General features: G+C 24.5%; 1 protein-coding gene across 5 annotated transcripts in view; it reads right to left on the bottom strand.

Annotated features, from left to right (window-relative positions):
- The window catches only part of LOC114130344 (uncharacterized), a 282,938-nt gene that overhangs the window by 228,808 nt on the left and 39,218 nt on the right, over positions 1 to 14,912 (bottom strand). For all 5 annotated transcript variants that reach the window (XM_050199052.1, XM_050199051.1, XM_050199050.1 and 2 more), the window contains exon 2: positions 11,732 to 11,789. The gene's annotated coding sequence lies outside the window, so the exon portion shown is untranslated. The remainder of the gene's footprint in view (positions 1 to 11,731; positions 11,790 to 14,912) is intronic.

Raw genomic sequence — 14,912 nt, 5'->3', positions numbered from 1 at the left:
GTCTTGGCCCCACGAATTAATATGATTGCAGTCGATAATATTAATTTCTTTTGTTGGTGCACTGAACCCTACTTCTCCAAATCGATGGATTTATCGAAAATCGTTAAGGTCATTATACATTTTATTCGAGTACTCAAATTGCGCGACAATAATATCGCATTCTTACTAACTAAAAATCATATTTATATAATATGGTTTTATTTTATCGTCTTATAATAATTGAAAGCAGTGCACGATCGAGTCGGTTCCGTTTTTATTTATAAAGTGATCATTTTTTTTTTATTTTTTTATCGAGTTAGCTTCGCACAATAAATTTCGTAGACTAGTATTAGTTTTTCATTTCATTTATGCCCAGTGACACGTTAGTTATATTCATAAAATAATCATAATATAATAATGATTTAAATGCGGTTGAATTTGTAGTATTTATAGATTTTATACGTCATATGAGTCACCGTAGTCAAATATTATCATTTGCCTTTTATTTTTTAAGAATTTTTTTTTCTCATTTAAGGAACTGAGAAACGGTTGACGACTGGTCAATTCTTGGTTTAATCTCGGGTCAAATTCATAACATTATTTCACTGTGATAAAAATAAATCTAACATTATATAAACTTATCTGTCCTATATCGACATATTGAATGAAAAATTACACATTATTTGAACCTTAGTGTAAACTGTAAACCTATAATAATTGTATCATAAAATTAACCAATGTATTGTAAAATGGAGACAACATAATATTTTTATTGTAAATAAGAAATGTAATTCAACATTTTCATGGCTTAAAGATAAAACATATTTTTAATCTTAAAAAAAGTATATATATTTCTTTCATCGGTGGTGTGTAGGTACTATGTATAATGGCATATAATTCATGTTTATTATATTTATATAATACAAATTATAAGTGTCATCGTCGGTTATAAATTAATGGTCTATACTGTATAATGGTATATAGATAATAGCTGTAGTCGTATAACTTGATGGGATTCTGAAAAAAAATAAATTCTAGAAACACTTTCAGTAGTGTAAAATCTTTGTCATCCCATCAAATATTATAACGAACCAAATATTTTAATAAAACGCTAGCCAAGTCTAAGAGGCAATCATTATACGTTAACATACTGTCGTACAACAAAAATATATACCTACCTATATGATAACAATTATCTTCATTTAATTAATACCGTAATCATTTTTTAACAGTTTGCTGATTTGCTGTAAATATGCACCGCTTATAATAGTATTATATTATGCTGAAACTAACGCATAATATTGTATCATGATATGAACATAGATTATGTAAAAACATTATTCATATTAATGGTACCTAAAGTTTGATCATCATATTTATTTTTATTGTATCTAAAATCCGTTTTATTAAGCTAATCATTTTAGAAAATAATATGGTCTGATTATTAGTACTGATCAAAAGTATCTTAAATGAAAACAGTGCATTATTAACGTTTTTGAATATCCATTATGGTCTTCGTAAGATAATATTGGGATTCAGGATTTTATGAAATCAACCAAACCAAATAGTTTATCTATGTTTATTCAAAAACATGCCACTAGTATTTAATCGATGAATGGCTGACTCTGACCGTTTTATTGAAAATATTATAGTCTGAAAATATAAAACACTTAACAATGTGTGTGTATTGACTATTGATATATACTGTATCGGAATATCAAATACAGTTATTATTCGATGTGTATAAGATTAATAATATCAAATAATAATATGATTATCAATAAATAATTAATACGATTAATGTACATTTATATTTTAATTAAATTAGTTAAAGAAGTATTTCTTAAAAAAAATCTTCACAAATTAATTAAATAATCAAGTAAAAAGAATTAATTTTTTTATTTTTATTACTATAATTTAATCAGTTGAAGAACAATATTATCAATATAAAATAAGTTTATTCATTATCAATAGGCTATGTAGTGGTCTTTAATAATATGTATTAAAGGAAATAATATAATATAAATACCTAATCATCTGTAAAAGTTAAACATTTCTGCAACTGTTGAACTTTTGATGGCTCAAAGCTGATTGAGTTAACTCTCTGCAAAATTGTCATAATAAACCATTTATTTTGTTGAAAAATTTAAAAGTTTAAAATGTTATTATATAAATCAGTATAATCAATTGAAAATATGAATAACTAAATTAGAATAATCGTAATAAATTATAAAATAGAATATGATTTTGAGTTATTTGATTTTCATATTTATTCAGAACAAGTTTTAGGTATTTATACAATAAACCTAATCATTCTAACCCCTAAGGTTAGGTTTTTTGGTTACTTACACGTTAATATTACCTAATAATATTATGAGCAATAATATTATAATTATTACATAGTATATAATAAGCTATTTGTTTTAGGCATAAATTAATTAAAGCTACCATATTACTATTAGTCAAATAAATTACCAACAGCAATATTTAATATCTTTAGTAATATAGTCTGACAGGTCTCCACTCAGAATCGTTTTTCATTGAACACAATGATTTATCATTTAATTCAAAATTTAACTTACTACTGAATGAATACACTTGACACTTACCATATAGTAAACCGACTTTTTTCAAACAAGAACTAACCTATTTGATTAAAGTTATTAAAGTGATTTTGTTTTTTGTTTTTTTAATGTCAATACGTGTACATTGATATTAGAATAAGTATTTTTTTCTGAATTATAAAAATATGGACTCAAAAAATAAAAACCCTTTATAATGAAATCACATAATAAATATGATATATGAAGTATTTATTATTTGTATTATACTACAAACAATATTATACTACTCATATGTTATATACTCAAACAATATTTAAATTATTATAGCATTAAAATTTTCTAACAATATTTTTCTTAATATTTAAAGTTAATAAACATTCAGAAACTAATCGTTCAAATTTTGAACCTTGATTTATATGCACAAACATTTAAAAAATATTATAGCCTACTGTTTAGTAAATAATTATTTGTACTAAGTATAGTGATTAATGTATTTTGGGAGAATAAGTTTGTATTGGCATAGAATGCTTCTTAAATTTCATAAAAAATTAAATAATTGTAAAATACCGCTTTTAAGTATACTACTTCGAAATTTTAAAAATCATAATAGAATAAAGTAATTTTTAAATCTAAAAATAAGATTGATCTGCTTGATTAATCACCCTATATAATTAAAGTTTTGTGAAACTTCGAAATAATATTTAAATATGAAATGGTCAACTAAATGTCCATATTATAGATGTACCCACAATGCCATTGTTGGGATGCCGTTAAAAATAGTTTCATCAGTGTCGAAAAGCAATCCTTACATTCTCTTACAACTTTTTAATATTATTACAAAATATGTAAATACTACACTTTTTGGGTCTAAATAATGTCAATATTAAATGAGTTTATTATGTTTAGAATGTGAAATCGTAATTCAATTTCCGGCTTATAACAGACATTTAATTAAACATAATCCGAAATAATGAAATACGAATATTTTAGTTTTTAAAACAATTTGAAACGATTATAGGTATTTTTCAAACAGAAGTATTTAGCATATTTTATGCTATTTAAGCAATGCAGATAATTTTTCCGCTTTAATGCATATCTGTATATTTTTAACTTTTTAAAAATTATTCACTAGTTTTCTTCAAGTTACCTACCTAGAAAGTTTGTGTTCATCATTACTAGACTAAAAATCACTCATACAAAATGTCACAGTTTCTTAATGGTCAAAAAAGACGCATTAATATTCACTGCTTATGATATTCATATGGACATCCAATATATTTTTACTGAATGCCATACTTACTCCCAGGATAGAAAAACATTTATGCTTTCGGAATCTCACTCAACCAGGAAACTAACTATATTTACACCTCAATAAAAATTTTTCATCGCCATCAATCTACTAGAAAAGATAAAATTCTACTTAATATATCTAGTATTAAATAGTTTTACAATAATCATGTATGTATCATTAAACGTCCATACATACCTATAGGCGTGTAATTTAATTCTTCCAAATTCATCCAATCGCCAATCGTAATATTTATTTAAATAAATCAATAACAATAAAAAATAATCATAATCTATCACTTTAAAATATAAAAATGTCACTCATAATTTGAAGTTCATAACCTTGCAATAATAATGCAAGTATACAGGTACTTCTATACTTGTGACTAACTTACTATTAATATAGATATTACCTATATGATTTTATGAGATAAATGAGATAAATCAAGTAATAATTAAATAATAATAATTATTATTTTTATAAAACATATTTTACAAATAAAATCATGTAATCGCAATATAATAATAAAAAAAAAATGTATAGTAAGTTTGGACATTTTAGTATCTAAAATTTCATTGCTTCGTAAAATTTCCAACCACAAGAACTCTAAAGATAGTATAAGACCGGATTTGTTTTATCGTGTGTGTCATCGTCGCTGCCTTTGTGACTAACACAGAAGGGCAACTATATAACCTCAAGTCTAAATGTTAATGAACACGGGTACGTGACATTATGTATAGCATATAGTAATATATTATATTTTGTTATTTATATTTTAAGTATAGGTACATCAAAAAATAATGATGTCTTTAGAGTTAAAACTAAAATCGTAAATCATAAAATCAAATATACGACAATCTTGTACCAATTAAAACAATATGACCATCTGAATTGTTAGTTTTTTACAATATTCCAGTTTTACTTATATTGTCAATATTTGGTAAAAGGACGAAAGCGCTGACTAGTCACGTGACCCAATAACATATGGAACGATGAAAAAAATGCAGTCTATAGGGTCACTCGCAATTGTGGAAAAAAGTTTTCTGCCACATCAACTCCCTGAACATCACTATACGCAGACGTGTTAACGTTGCCCAAGAGACAAGAAGTATTTGTTTTTGTATGTTCCATAAAAATCAAAATATCGTACTTTTTTAAATAGGTATTATATAACATAATTTTGCATAATAAATCCTTTTACGACTAAAATAATACGCATTTCGTTATACAATATTTTATAAATAGGTACACAACAATGTATACATAATATCGATTATCCCGTTTTAATAATTGTACATACAATCAACCAACATCGTTACTACAAGGAGGATAATAATATTTACTAATTAAAAACAAATATTTAATGTTAATATGGTTTTTTTTTTTTGTTGTTATAATTTTTACACTATTATTTTAATGACTGATCTTCTCTTGAATTTTAACGGTATTTTTAGTCCCATCGCTCTAAAACTCTTTTTTATCTCACTCTCTATACATAAAATATATAATGTATATTGTACAAAGCGTTTTAAGTGTTAGTATTTTCCCTTTTTAAATAACTGCGTCAATAGCTTTTAAAGAATATTTAACTTAAAGTTTAATTTTTATGTATTTTAAAAAAAATTTCACACTAAAAATATTATAAATTACTTACATTTAAATCTATAATGTGAATTCAATAAATATTTGAATAAATTGACTTATCTTATATTATTTTAATATGAAGCTTAAGTTGTTTTATAATTAAACTGAAAATTATTCTAACTGTTACATTAAATAAATAAACTAATTATATACTACATCAATAATATTTAATGCTATAGACTAATTCAGCACATAAAATATATATATATATATATATATTTATTTATTTATTTACTCAAAAATTTAACAGAGTTACAGTATTATTATTTTGCCATGTCTGTTATAGTTAATTGAATAATTACTATTATAATTGGTACTTATAAAATCAGTATATTATTATTATGTATTAAAATGTAAAGCGTTATGTTTTATTCTGATATTAGGGAAAAGTAGATAGTATTTAATACATATTTTATATTAAGATAGATAATGATCAATAAATAGTGGTAAAAATAAAAATCTAAAATCCATTTATTAAACCTTACCGTTCATGTATTGCCTTTGTAATTGAACCATTTGAACTCTTTAGTATTAATATTATGTTGTTAGTTATTAAAATACTTAAATCTATTATCAAATGTTAAGATAAAATTATTATTCGTACATTTATTTTTACAATATTTACATTTTTAATCAACTTCAGAACAAGTAAAAAATTTAAATTTAAAAATATATTTAATTCGTTTAAAAATGTATCATAGAGAACGAGTGTATACAGACTATCTTTACCCGTGTTACCTTTAATTTATAGGTAAATTCATTAAAATATCAAAGCTAACAATACAGAAATGGTTTGTATACTTATGCAGTATATAATAATTTTGTACCTAACATATAGACTATAATATTGTTATTTAATATATAATGATTTTAAAAATGACTTTCAATAATATTATTCAATTATTCAAATAAAAGCCATGTTATTGATGTTTCAATATAAGTAGTTAACCATAAACTATCGTATTAAAATTGATCAACCACAAATTTCACCTGAATAATATACGAACATATTTTTTCCCTAAAACATTTAAAAAATATTCTCAGAACGTTTAATTAACTAATTGCATTTTTATTTATCTAAAAATACGAGTTTTTCTAGGTAATCGAAATTTTTATTTAAACTGTAGCTCTATAGCATGCACGCAAAAAAATGAAATTACTCATAAACAAATATACATGTACAGAAACATTCTAGTAAATGTTTGATATATTATTGAAAGACTCTAGAGTGAATGATTTTAATGAATGAAATATAATGGTATGATTATAAAATTTAAAATCAAATAGTCAAGCATGTTGGCATTATATTGACTTGGCATGCATCAATATATTATTATATCATTGGTTTTTTTTTTTTAGTATTATTCATTTTAGTGGATTAAAATTCAACAACTCGCAATTAGCATAATATATTCAAATAATCTATTGAAGTAATTGAAATTCTAAAAAGTTTCACTAAAATATAGCATAAAACAGTGCAATTCATTATCTGTATTAGCTATACATTACTTTATATCGATATAATGCTCTAAGAGCTGTAAGTGTAAGAAGAAGTAGATCAAAGATCAATGGAAATATTGCAATTTTAAGTCTCAGCAGGCTTATTCGTACACCCGTAACGAAGGAACATATTTAGAATGACTTTTTTCCATTACCTCGTTTTCGAGCCGGAACCGTTATATATAAGACGGCTACTGGTCTACTCACAATGTGATTAAATTGCACGGAGCGTAGCCACCTTTTGTTGACCCGATTTGGCGTCGTGGTTACTAAGTTTAAAGAACATAAGGCCGCTAAGGAAAAACCTTGGTATAGGAAAAAAAGACACAGAGAAAAATAATGGATCATTGTTAAATATCTTATTTATATATTATTATAAGCATACACTTTATGCATGATGGCCTATAATGTAAATTATATTAGTTTATTGATTTAAAAATAATGAATAATTAATCAATATTTAATTAGTTTCGTGATTTTGAAAGATAGAATAAAAACTCTTTGAAATTTTAACCAGTTCATAAAGTACCTAGGTACCTATACAATAATTTAGGGAATTTGCGTTGTTTCAAATTCTATTCTAATTAAAATATCGAAATGTTACGTTTCGAGTACATAACATAAATTCCAAAGGTTATAAAAGGATATACGACGTCTTGAATCATAACCTGCACAGTTTTTATATATGGTTTAACGATAAATTAACACGATAAGTCATATTATCTCATACAGGAAATATGTTGTTGTTGATATCCTATCTTAACTATCATATTATTCCCAAAATCCACACAATTTTACGACACTTTAAAATGAAGAATTTCTCGCTGTAAGCTATTTTATATTCATTCATTTCATAACTATATCTAAGAATACTTACAATAATTAAAGAAATTCATTTAAAAAAATAATCAAGCACATAATATTATATTTTGATATTATTCACTAAGCATGTTTAAAATGTTTAAATTAACTGTTGAAAATTATCTAATATTAAAACTAGTTATAATTTAATATCGAATTTGATACTTTCTAGTCTAATTAATTGTTGTAAACAAAATGTTATTCATTGTAGGTCATACGAATACACAGCATTGAGTGACAATTTTATTATTTGTTATGGTGTAAAATTATTATAAATTTGGTAGTTTTGTTTATTCGTTATTATCAAATTTTTGGTGGTCACTATAGTCAATCAGATGTTTTCGATTAGCAGGACCAGCCACTAACAGCTTTTAAAAGTGACCAACAAATCTTATCACTTCTGGACATATAGTTAGACATAATTATTATAGTTTACTTATATCCTGTGTACAATGAGTTTGAAAAAAGTATCTAAGTGAACCAGCTGGAAGCTTATTCAACTGTCAGGTACACACTAAATTAAGTATTAACTACCGATTTTATTGAATTTAAAGTAACAATACATTAGGTAATTCTTACTTGAGTGTTTACATTTTATAAAAATCTCGAAATTAACTTACAGGATGGCTAGTTATATTCGTTAATATAATATTGTAAAAATAGATAATAATAATATATAATTCACTAAAATAAACAATGAATATATATATTGTGAATACTAAGTTAATTTAATGTAGTTTCATGTTTTTAGAACGAAAATTGTTTGAACACTGAGTTTTGGGCCTGAGAACAAAATAATATTTTCTTTACCTTATCACTGTTCATTCTGCAACCGAATATATATATATATATATTATATCTGTACAAACATCGTACTACTGCGTGTTTTTAAGAGTTTACCAATATTATTGCTTACCAAATATTTAAATATGGAAAGCATGTATTTTCAACGCCTATGTTAAGTTGAGTTAGGCGATTAATATGTTTAAGTCACAGTGGTACTTGTGTCACGTTCCTCTACAGCTTAATTTTGTTGTTTTTTCGACCGGCTGTTGTATGTTCTATTCGTATTACGTAATTCAATTTTATAACCCTTTTTGTTGATGTCCAGTAGGTAGTGAGTTTGCTACGACTTCACTTTTTTTTTTTTATTCTTGTTTTCAAACCACGTTGTCATTTGTGAATTCTGTATTTGATTTGTACGAATTATACGCTAACTGTTTGAAATTCGACTGTTGTCGACAACTGGTAAATACAGTTTAACATTGTAACCTTTTTTTAATTTGTGTTTCGTTGTTCAAGATGTATGGTGTGATTTTCTGTCGTGAGCCTTAAATACTAAATATCTATAATACTAGTATTATAGAATTGACATTGTTTATAATAATATAATTTCAATAGATGAATATTATGATATTATAATATCAATAATAATTTTTTTTCTTATATTATTCATTACGTCACATCATTTTTTAATATTATAATATTATTTACATGGTCAAGGAACCCATTTTATTATAAATTTTTAAATTTAGTGAAATCTTTTATATGCTTATTTTTTATCAGTTTATTTCTGTACTTTTATGAGAATAATATAATATATATATATTTTTTTATTTAAGGTATTTTGAACGAATACTGTGAAATAGAATATTGTGCATACATACTATTGAAAATTCCATAGATCTTTTATTACTTATATGATTGAAATATTTTATACATCTTCAGGAATAATACATATGAGAACCCAACAAAAAAATATTTGCATACATCAATCGTATACGAAGTATATATAATTAATTTAAAATTAAAATAAATTTTTTTATTATTACTATTAATATGACACATTTTTCATTTCATATACCTATTACAGGTTAACGTAAAAGTTTCACAAAGTTTTAAGTATATTATGTACATACTTTCTAAATATTAAAACGAGACAGTGGAAACAAATTATTCTGTTTTCAACTTTATAAATGGCACTTGACAATATTTTAGATCCTCTATACCTAATGTATAACAATATTATATTCACGGACATTTGATCTATAGTGTTACGTGCATAATAATATCAATGCGTCTGTAACATATGCACACAGACACGACGCTGAGCGATATTTATTTCCAGAACAAATGGTTGCGTGTTTTCAGGGCAGGTTTGGCAAATCCCCAGAAAAACTACAAGTAAAATCCTCAACCGTCCAAACACCGACGTTTTGTTCATGTCAATTATCGATGATCTCTGTAGCAAGGAGTATTCTCTCACGCATGTAAACACACATAAACGGTGCTGTATACACACACTCGTTACATACCAAGTTACAAACGTATTGGACGTGTAGATGATAAGGTTTTCACGTATATATGTGTGCCAGTGATCCATGTTTAAGACCGTTCACTGATCATTAGACATACGGGCGATAATTCATAATATTCTTCATACTATTATAATGTGCATTAATTTAGGATGAATATTGTTTAGCTAACATATTACTTTTGATATCGAAATGTAGTTATTCGTTGTATAAAGTCATTGTTATTTGTCAAAATCGTGAGTACACCGTAAAATCTACGGTTTGACGTGATTTGATGTTTTATATACGTATACCTACAAAGAAATATATATAATATATATATATGTAAAAAAAAAAAAAAATGTTTTTTCTTGTGAATGAATGATTTTTACACTTGATTTCAATGGCATAGAATCTCACAAGTTATTTAAATAAATATAGAATACAGAATGTTTATTCACTAAAAAAAAATATATTTATATTGTATAATACAATTATTAGTATGTTTTTCAAATCGTATAAGTATGATGAGCTGTGTTAGTATTATAATATTAATCATTTTAAACCATACAAAATGATTAATACAATGCATGCTAATAACAAAAAAAAAAAATGAAGGTATTATTGTAATTTATAGCTAATTGAATCAATTTTTATCATCATCCGTTTAAACTTGATTATAAAAGAAATTATCAATAATTTGTTTATTAGATGTTCAATAAAAATCAAATAGGTACTTTAAAAATTATTACACACTAAAGAGAAAAAACAGTGAGTTAATTATTGACTATGAAATAGTATTGAAAGAAATGTCAATAATATAAACAAAAATTGCTGGCCCGTATATACTTAGGCTATTATGTTATAACTTACAATATAACAGCGTTTTGTATCACTACGACTAAAAATATTGTGTTTTTACTGTAATTTTATAACAATATTTATAATTATTATAAAATGTATTATAAAATTATAAAATGAATAACCATATATTTTATAGATGCACATGAAATTTTCTTCAAATGTTTAAATGATGATTTTTAATACACTATTTAATTTTAAAAATATTTTTTCTCACATTGTGCTTTTTATAAATACTTAGTTTAAAAAAAAAAATGTATATTTGTTCTAATGATTGTCAGACCTAATATGCATTCTAAAGATGAAGTCTAGCTTACGTGTGTTTTTGTCACCTTACTAACGTACAATAAAGCAAATTTTCAGCAGAATCCATTTTATGTTAATCAATTTAATATAAGAAGAATCAATTTTAAGTATTATAACACTTAAAAGTAAAATAGTATTTTTACCGTTAAATGTAATGATAGGCAAGTTGATTATAAAGCTAGCAATATAAAACCGATTCTGATGTGATGAACACAAATATGCTATATTGTATGTTGTTAAGACCCATCTAATCAACACACGTGGGTGTTGCATCTTCTCAAAGGTTTATTTTAAATTCAATATTGTTAAAATAATATCAATAATAATTAATAAAATTTAATCTAAATATTAATTTATATTTATAAACATAATACCATGTTGTAATTGTTATTAAAAATATAAAAATTTAAAAGTTATAGTAACTAGTTACTCACCTCTGTCTACAATCAGAAATTTACTTGCCTTTGATTTCTAAATGTCAGGATATTCAGTCTAAAACAAATTTATAATACATACATTAATAAATATATATTATATATAAAAAAAATATTAAAAAACTAATATCATATACATCTGTGATATTTTAAAATTCATAATATAATACTGTTAAGCTCTTACGCTACATTTTAAATTTATGTCTATCCCAAAAACAAAATACCAGTCATTTTTAAAATAGCTGTCATAACAACAATTTATAAAAAGAGCCCACAATATTGTTCAATATTTTCGACCAATCTCTGTAATATCAAAGCAAAAATAATTGAATAATAATAAAAAATAAGTTAATAGACTATTTAAAGATAAACAATGTACACACTAAAAATCAATTTGGTTTTAGACCAGAGAAGAACACTAACTAAACTATACGTAATTAAACTCACAAACACGGCTTTAGAAGAAGGAAAAAATGCGCAACCATTTATTTAGATGTAACTTAAGCATTCGAAACAGTAGACCACAATATATTATTTGATACAATTAATGATTCATATTTTAATATTCTTAATCAACTACAACTTGTCAAAACGCTCTGATTATAATTATAATGAAAAAATAATACAGATTCCCAACCAAAACATTGTTTAAAAGCATTTAACGATTTGAATAGTAAAAATTTATATTTCAAGTTTCAAGATAAATATTATATAATAATAATACGAAAAACTCAATCTATTATAATATTCTTTAAATCGTGGTGTTAATATTAGCTATTTGTTAAACAATTACACCCAAAATTGGCTCAACAAAAATTGAATGTCGAAAGGTTTCCGAAGTTACTGGGATTAGTATTTTGTAATTTTATACTCAGCAACTTAATAAATATTTATTATATATAACTGCTATTTTTTGAAAAAAAAAAATATCATAATGGATAATATTTGAATATGACGCTGATAATATATGAGATCTATAAATTTACTTTAATTGATTATCTATTTTTAATTTTTTTTTTTAATGTTAGTTTTGTCTTTAGTTATTGTACATTATATTAGCTTCCGCTTTCAAAATGTAAACATTTTCTTATGAAATATTAACATAGATAACCCTGGACCTCCACATGAGTTATCAGAGTGAGACCCAGTAATCTGTAAAAATATTTTTAATAAAAATAAAATTTTATAAATATTGTGTTTTTAATTAATAAATCATTAAAGTTAATTTTATTTTAATAATGACTGTAAAGGTACATAAATCATGCTTTAAAATTAAATTTATGTCATACATTTTATTATATAGAATATTATTAACTCAAAGCAATGTGATAATTTAATTACAAAAGCCTTTTCAAAAATTGTATAGTTAAAGCAAGTTTTAATTATTTTTAAATTTACAAAAACGTAAATCAACGTAAAATTACAAGGAAACTATGAAAAGGATGGTGGATGTCGATAAACTTTCTTTACCTAAACTTATTTGACCGTGTTGTTTAATAACCATTATTGTTATTTATTATAACATGCTGATGACATTTTTTCAACGAAAATTTTAAACGTTTTAAATTAATCATACTTGTAACAACTACATAATTTAATTTATCTTAATATATAATTATAATTATATTAAATTGTTGTGTATTACTATATATATAGTAGATATCTGAATTTAAAAGATCATACCAATTTAATTAACTGAGGGTACTATTTAGAAAAGTCAAAACATTTTCAAAAATTGATAAAAAAAAATTATTTTTAAGCGCTATTGGAAATTTTGAATGAAATAACAACTGAATTTCAAAATATAAAACGCATTCAGTTTTAATCAATAATAGATTGATGGAAAATCAAAGAACGGATTATTTTAATAATTTATTTAGGTTCCTACCTAGGAGTTTGCAACAATATCAATAAAAAGACTATAGTTGAGTATGTTTTATGTTTTTTTAATGAATTTTGAAATTCAAAAACTTATAACTTATTTTGTCTAACTGAATATTAAAACATGTACAGTTAATTAGTTTTATACAAATAACATTATAAGTGTACCTATACTCTATATATATTATGACGTATCATTATCTATTATGTATGTATAGTGCATCTAATTACCATAGTCATATTAAGTGGTATAACGAAACGATGCACAATAAACAAATCAATATTTCTAATTGTACAAAGATACGAATATAATAACTAATAGGTAAAAAATAATATCATCTTTTTATTCTTCGTTGGAACTCAGAGTATTTCCCTATTTAAGTTGCTATGTCCCAAAGACGGTTAGTATTTCAGTATTGTGTTGTCATTGTAATACTCTGTGACTTTAACATATCACTGTAGATATTTTTAAATTTTATTTTAATCTAAAATATATTTTTTTCTTTAATTGTATTGAATATATTTTTAATCATCTTATAGATTTTACATGTATTATTTTACACTACTTATACATATTTATAATGCCATTCAGTTATTAAAAAAACAAATTTGGTATTATTAAACCAGATATTGTTAGAATAATTTTATGGTTATGATAAATTACGACTTAACCCGCATATTTTAATTTACATCTACTACCTACTAAATATTTTTTTTATTTCACATACATAAATAATATAATATTATGTAGAATCAAATTTTATCTTAAACATGTAACAAAGTTAATAATTGCCGTTAATCATTATAATTTACATTTTAAACAGTTGAAACCAAATTCATTAGCGGGTGATAAACAACGATTGAACCCTCCTTACCACCAAAACACGGATCCCTAATACCGGTGCGTTTTATTTGTTAATGCCAACGAAGCAACCACGGGGTTGTAAATCACACGAGTATCTGGGAGTGGTGGTGTACAGGGTGTTTTTCTGCTCTTTTTCTTCTCTTCTACTATTTCTTCTCCTACGACACCCACCACCGCTTCTCTCAATTGGATAATAATATACCTTTGCAATACCTACTCGCTGTCTCTTCCTCACACTAACACACACACACATTTATATATACATATACGCATACATGAACAATTCCAAAGTTTCACACCGAAGAAACGTTGTTTATGGCTTTGCTTTCACCTTCGTGTTCCTATACACACACACACACACACACACACACACACCTGTGTGTATACATAATTTTCATCGCCATTCCCACCGGACCATCCACCTAAGATGGCGAC

This window comes from Aphis gossypii, chromosome 2, assembly GCF_020184175.1.
Source record: "Aphis gossypii isolate Hap1 chromosome 2, ASM2018417v2, whole genome shotgun sequence".
NCBI classification, from domain to species: domain Eukaryota; kingdom Metazoa; phylum Arthropoda; class Insecta; order Hemiptera; family Aphididae; genus Aphis; species Aphis gossypii.
This window is presented reverse-complemented; position numbering and strand designations above follow the sequence as displayed.